The sequence below is a fragment of the Elaeis guineensis genome, chromosome 4, assembly GCF_000442705.2.
Source record: "Elaeis guineensis isolate ETL-2024a chromosome 4, EG11, whole genome shotgun sequence".
Classification (NCBI taxonomy): Eukaryota; Viridiplantae; Streptophyta; class Magnoliopsida; order Arecales; family Arecaceae; genus Elaeis; species Elaeis guineensis.
The window spans coordinates 112,789,986-112,797,485 of record NC_025996.2 but is presented as its reverse complement, the minus strand read 5'-3'; positions in this window follow the sequence as shown (position 1 = coordinate 112,797,485).

Below are 7,500 nucleotides of genomic sequence, written 5' to 3'. Positions count from 1 at the left end.
TTTAGGCTATCCAGATGATGATCAGGATGACATTCAATCTTTTTACTCAAAATCTGATAATGAGAATGAAAGTCAAGATTATTATCCTCAATACCAATCATTCTCATATTCTAAGATGAAAACTAGATCAATCTCCAAAGTTGAACCCAAATGATCAAATTTTCAAAATAAATCCTTATCCCACTCTAGTAAAGATGATTCTGAATATAAAGAGATATTTAATGAAGATTTCTTTGCTAAATATAATGAACATAAAAGATAATAGTTTCTTAAAACTTACAATATAATCCAAACTGTTGAAATTCAATCTAGATACTTTGCCTTTTTGAAAACAAATAAAATCGCTATTAAATTGTTTGATTGGTTTGATAAATATGATAGTTTAGGATAATCAAGAACAAAACTTGAACCCAGTGATAAATCAAATTCCAAAGTTGAAACAAATATGCCAAATCTAAGATCAAATTCTCAAAACAGACATAATTCTGAAGTTGTAAAAAGTGGTAATAATTGTAGTTGTCCAAATAAGAAAATATCAATCTATTTAGAGAAAGGCAAAAGAGTTATCAAATATCTTTATCCATGCCCTTAGAATGATAAAAAACCTTAACCTAAGAATTCTCCTTCTAAGATAGAAATAACTAATCAAGATCCTAAGAACCAACCTACTAATATAAAATCCAAAATTCTAGATACACCACAAACTCAACAATCTTTAGAAAATTCAAAAAATGAAAGTTAGAAAAAAAATGTGAAATTACAATCCATCCTAAAAATCTACAAGTAGAAACACTTGAAGAACCCAAAATCCTCGAGCCTAAAAATGAAATTCAGAAAAAAGATTATCTGGAAGTAGACAGTTTTCTAGAAAGAACTGATCCCATCCAGAAAGAAGCTCCAGACCTAGTTCCAAGTCTGGATCTAGGCAAGGATCTTTCCGACAATCTTAAAACCCTAACTTATTCAGAATCTTTATTAGAACCAAAAGGTAACCCTCAAGAAATTGAAAACATTCAGATTCAACAATCTATAACAGACTTAGAACCTTTAACAAATCCATTTTGGAAAGAAGATCATCTAAAAGAAATCAATTCTCTAGAAGATATTAGTCCTGAAATAAAACCCCAGAAAGAGATTCCAAAACTGGCTCCAAACAATTATCTATCTGACAATCAAAATACAGAATTATACCCAATTAAAATCTATAATAAAAATTTATAAAAATTCTGGCCATACTTTCCATGAAAAATACCAAAAAGCTTAGAAATCTTAATAAAACTACCTTTAGATTTTAGAACCTTTAGGTTAGAATTTCAAGAATTTGTTATATCTCAAAATCTACTTACCTTCCATACTAAAATACCTCCTTATTCTAGTATCTGTGATAAAATAAAAAAAATCTAACAAACCTTCAAAGCTCCTCTCACTTAAGGAAAGTGATAAGAAAACTCTTGATTATCATTCTAATCAAAACCCTTTGATAAAAGGAGTTAAGCTAGAAATCAGAATTCAATCTTTAACTAGATTTTTATGGAAACCTCAATCATTAACTCAATCTTTGAAAAAACTTAAAAGAGAAAACTTAGAATTAAGACATAAAAATCTTTAGCCTATAAGATATAAAAGTCTTTTGTTTATTCTAAACCCCATTAACATCTTTCAAAAGAAAATTAGCTATAAAACATCAATACTTCCTTGCTCACAAAAATCAAGCACCTTGGCATCAGAGTATAGACAAGATCCTACACCAAAGGAAAACTATTCAGAAGATATCAAGTCTAGATTTCTAGCCAAGCCCTTGCTAAGATCTTCCTGGAAATTCAGAAGAAAAAGGAAGAATCTCTATCCTTTTAACATTTCTGAAAATAAACCATTAGTTCAAAATCAAAATATGAATAAAGGCAAAGAAATCATTCAAAAAAGAGAAACCTCAAAATTCTTTAGAGAAACAGAAGTAATTGATCCTGAGAAAGACTTTACCCCTGAAAAATCAATTCTTACAGATGTTCTAGCAAATACCAGCACTCTAAACATAAGTTATCTTATGATAATATGTGTTTCAAATCTTTCTTTACCTTAGACAAAAGTTTTCATTGACCAGTAATTCTAAAAATTTTATTCCCCAAATATTTTTATATGGCTGAACAAGATGCTAATAGTTCAAATTTTAAACAAATGACTTATTATTCTATCAAACAACAAAGAATTGAAATTTGGAATAAAGCACAAAGAACATTACCCTCTATACTTCAAGATATTATTCTTGATAAGATTCTTCAACCTAATGAGATTAAAGAAATACTCCAAGATCTTAATAAATATCTTATAGTAGATTGGTGCTGGCCAAAACTCAGTATTCTAATATAAATGTCAACCCTTCCAATATTATGATTAGATCTTTACACAAAGGACTAGTCAAATTAGCTTCGGTAGATTATAACTACCCCTTAGATATATTTCCTAAAATAGTTTCCATAATCTTAGAAGAACTCAGAAGCGATAGAGAAGAAATAAGTATGATAATCTTTAGTGGAATTGAAGAAAGAAGAATAGCTGAAATCATTTATCCCTTTCAAATTTATTATCTCACACATACAATTTCTAGAAAAAGATGGTATCTTAAGAATTAATCAAAACAATTTAGTTGAAGATTTTGATATAGAAGATTATGTCCTAATCAATAATATTAATGTCTTCTGGGAAGCCAAAAGATTTCAAGATTGTAAATGTTGGTCAGATGGTAGAATATGGGTAGTAATAGATTTGGTAAGCCAATCTAGTATTTTATCAAAAAAAGAAGGAAATTGGAATATTCTTTTAGACCCAAAGAATTATCCTAGTAAAGTTCAAGATAAACTATAAATACAAAAAATCTTTAGTAGATCTTAAAAATAAAGAAAGGCAAAATTAAAATAAATATAAAGAGCTAAAATAAAGATATAAAATCCTAGCAATTTTGAGAATATACAAACTGAGTTTTATATAATAACAGTTTCTTCACCCACTGAGTCTTATATGAAAAAGATTTTTCAAAACCTTCTTTCTTACTCCTAATTTTAATCATTATCCAAATATTATTCTGGTAAAAATCTAAATCCATTAGTAATTTTAGAAAACTTTATAGATGAATAGATGAAATTCCACAAACCTCTTTCTAGTTTTAATTTTTGACAAACAAACTCCTTTGCCATATCTCCCCTCGAAATAGAAGAGGAATATAAATAAAAATTCCATACGAGAGTTTTCCAAATCTATCCACAAATTTTGATCAGAAGAACTATCAGAAGAAGACATCATTAGAAGGAGACATCATTCTATATAGGTATAAAATGCTTTACTTCTTATCCTCCTAAAATAATAATATTTGGAGAAGAGAAAAAAGACTACGCTAATTCTTCCAAATAAGAGAAGAGAAAAATGACTACGCTAACCCTTCTCCAAGTTAATTCAAAAGTTTCTCTCCATCAACAAGTAGCAGAGACTCCTTCCAAATTAGCAAATGCTCCATCCATTTCACTATGTCACCAGCCAGATGCTTCACCAACAAAAGTTTAGTCACCGGCCAGATGCTTCACCCACAAAAGTTATTTCTTCACTAACCAGATGCTTCACCGACAAGATGACAAATCACCAGCATAGTTATCAACCAGATGCCTCACCGACAAGACATCTCATTACCAACAAAGTGCTTCACCGACCAGATGCTCCACCGACAAGATAACAAATCACCAAGTCTTTAGTCAGATGCTATTTCTTCACCAACAAGTCACTTCATCACCGACAGAGTTGCCACCTCGTCAGCAAAGATGCTCCATCAATAAGTTACTTCATCAGTAGGCCACTTCACCGATAAAGTTGATTCATTATCAAGATACTTTAGTAAAGCGGATTCTTCATCAAGTTACTTCAGCACCGAATTACTTTAGTGTCAAGATGATTAGCCACTAAGTTACTTCAGTACAAAGTTGATTCATCACCAAGTTACTTCACTACCAAGCAAGAGCCAGCCCAAGCTTTTATAAGAAGACCCCCAATACGACCATTGGAGGGGGAGCCTTGATAGTGATTCAAGAGCAATCCTAAGAGCCAAAAGCTCCCCTAGTGTGCTTATTGAATATCATATGCCCAGGCAGAAGATACAAGCCAGTGAGGGAGTGTTCTACTAAAAGTTCCTCTTCTTCCTTCTGTCTTGTATTTCTTTGTATATATCCTTCCCTTGAGTCCTGTACAGTCCTCTTCTTCCTTCTTATTCTTGTTCTGTTTGTCCAAGAGTCCTATATATAAGTGTGAAGTGTTCGATTTTTATGATTTCATGCATGTATGATTTTACAAAATAAGTACGTAGCGGAATTTTAAAAATTTTCAGATTAAATCTAACTTAATCTAAGCATGCATAAGATCAAATCTTCAAACCATAAACAAGATCATCATATGTGAGATAAGATTCAGATACAAAAATTAAATAGAGAAAAATAAATTTAAAATATATCTAGACATAGATCAATCTTCAATACGAACTGATGATCATGGATATCTTCCGAAGGTCCCTTTTAGCCGCACAAGCGTCCGGCCTCTACGGATATCCACACAAGATTTTGATCTGATCAAAAGTCTTTTGATCTCATCGGGGTACTAGCTTCCTTGCAGAGATCGCATCTTGATGGTTGAAAATCTTATTTTCTCCTACGACACTCTTAGAGAATAAAAAGATGTAGGAGGATCTTGATCTCTACGCTAGAGATCATGAGAAGAACCCTTTCTTCTCTTTTCTTCCTAAAATCCATGCACCAAATCTCTACAATAGAGATGTAGAAATTTTGTTCAACTTTTGGATAAGAAGAAGAGGAGACATCTATGTCTAAATATGGACAAGAGGGAGAGAAGATGATGTCCTAACAATCAACAATTGATTGTTGCAAGGAAGAAGAGATTAAACCATAACTAACCTCACGCATACCCATGCATGCCGCACCCTCTCTCCTCCTCTATTTTGACGCATGCCTCCTCTAATTTTTGGGTATTGAAACCTGATGAAAATCTCTTCTAAAATCATCCCATATGCTGGGTATTTATAGGCTAATAGGGAGTTTGAAATTGGATGGGAGTAGAGTCCAAACAAGTTAGGACTCTATCTTTTTAATAACACCCACTCCAAATATGTTTCGCCCAGATTTTTTACACGGTAGAAGAGGAGATTCAAGTCTTCTTTCTTACATGCTAAAAGGGAAAAAAAGTGGGCGTGAAACCTGGTGGGACGTGGGTTGTTTTGGGCGCACAAAACTGGTTGGCGTGGAGACTCCTTTTGGTGCATGAAAAGGAAGTTTAATTTAAGTGGGACTCTTGAATTAAATGGCTGTTTTAAACCCAATTAAAACACCAATAGGTCCTAATCATATTAGGACCATATTAGACTCAAAAAGATGGGAATTCAAATATGATTTGGAGCCCTATTAATTTAGATTGGATGTCTCCTAATTGAAGGAGTCCTAGTCCAATTGGACTCTTTCTTTGTACTTGAGTCAAACTCAATTTTTAATCCTAATCTAATTAAGATTTGGTGCACCTATAGAAATGAAGATTTCTAGTCTAATTAGAAATTCATACATCATAGTTTAATTAAGAATTTGATCAAACCCAAATCCTAATTCAACTGGGGCTAATCATCCGATCTTTTTGGGATTATCCTATAACCCTATTGGGGTTGATCAAATCAAATCCATAATGAGTCAAATTAAATTCAATCAAATTGAACTTGATGTAAGCCCTATTGCTCAATCAAATTAAGCCAATTAGCAATCCTATTGCTAATTAATCCTCCTATAACTTACTAACTCTTTAGTAAGTTACATAATGTAACATTTGCATTGGATCAATTATCAATCAAATTGATAATCAAATCTTATTACAATTCATAATCATAATTCAACCATCTGATTAGTCAAAAGTCTCTTTTGTATGTGATCTTATAGGTTTTATTCTATCTGATAGTAAGACATATTGTGATCCCCATCACAATATCATTGAAACACTTTTCAATAGATTGGAACAATTCCAACTCAGCCCATCAAGGATCATTGATCATCAGGATGATCCTCATGAGTCTCACAATCCACCAGTGATACCTAGCAGTATGTAGTGGCAACCCAGCAGAATAAATGATAAACTCTAGGTGCAGTTAACGCATGATACAGTCCTTCTATTGTGAGTCCTAACCAGATGGCAGGTCATGGATGAATCGTCAAACCTCAACATCGGTCATATGATAGATTCAATCAGCTCGAGTCCATATATGATTTTATGGAAATTTTTTTCTATCAATCATACTGCTATGGCCATAGACTTAAGGACTCAGCTTCTTAAATTTCATAGGACTACTCTCTTCTGCTAGGATTGATAGATCCCATCTTGATGTACACCCCACTCTTACAGTGGACCAACTGTCACTAACATCTACTATAAGGACTTCTTGAGATCCATATTGATGTGTCAGTCAAACTCCAGCAGCCTTACTGCGAGTAGTAGCATCATCTCAGATCAAAGGACTAGTCATACAACTGCAGCATCGAGAAAGTCACTAACGAGTGAGCAGATATCCATGTGACTTCTTGTGTTGGTCACACTCAGTGCTAGTTGTTCTCTAACAACTACCTGCACTCTCGCTCTAGTGTTTCTACACTACAGACTCGAGATCCATCTGTCCGAAGGAAGCAATCTGTGCACCTGTCTATCGGATCAATCACCATCTCTGTGATGATCCTATAATAAGATATAATTTAAGAATTAACTATCAATGACACATGTCTCAAATTCTCAATTCTTTAAGAATATGTGTCATCATTTTATTAATCCCTTGGATGATTCATGGATACATAAATATGAATGGTAATATAATTGCCCAATAAGTACAAAATCATATCCTAGAGATATAAAATGTATCAGCCAAGATTGGCTTCTAGGGTATACATCCAACAATCTTTCACTTGCACTAAAACCAATCTGCCATGTACCAAGTCCTATCTTTGCAAGACAGGATTTAGTCTTAGGTTGGCTAAGTGATTTACTAGTGGGTCATCCATATCACATGTGGAGTTTGCTCTCTACACTCTATGTATTTCTACTTGAGGTAGTCATATGTTCTGCTGTATTATGTGCTTGAATATCTGGTAAGACCCAGGCTTTTTAGCAAAGGCTATGGTGCCATTGTCTTTGCAGTGTAGTGTCACGGTATTTGATGGTATGACAACCAGTTTGCAACTAACATTATAACCAGAATGTATGCTACACATCTATAGTATACTTAGCTTCCATCGATTGATTACTTGGAACCCTTCTAGGATATTGACATAGGAACACACCTCATGATGTAGACATTCTACCATCAATATTAGACATAAAATCTAAATTGGTGTATCCTCCCACTCCCAGCCTTGATCCTTCTCCAAATTAAGAATATGTTCTCAGTTTTTCTTAAGAGCTTAAAAAAGTTTTCATAGCAATCTA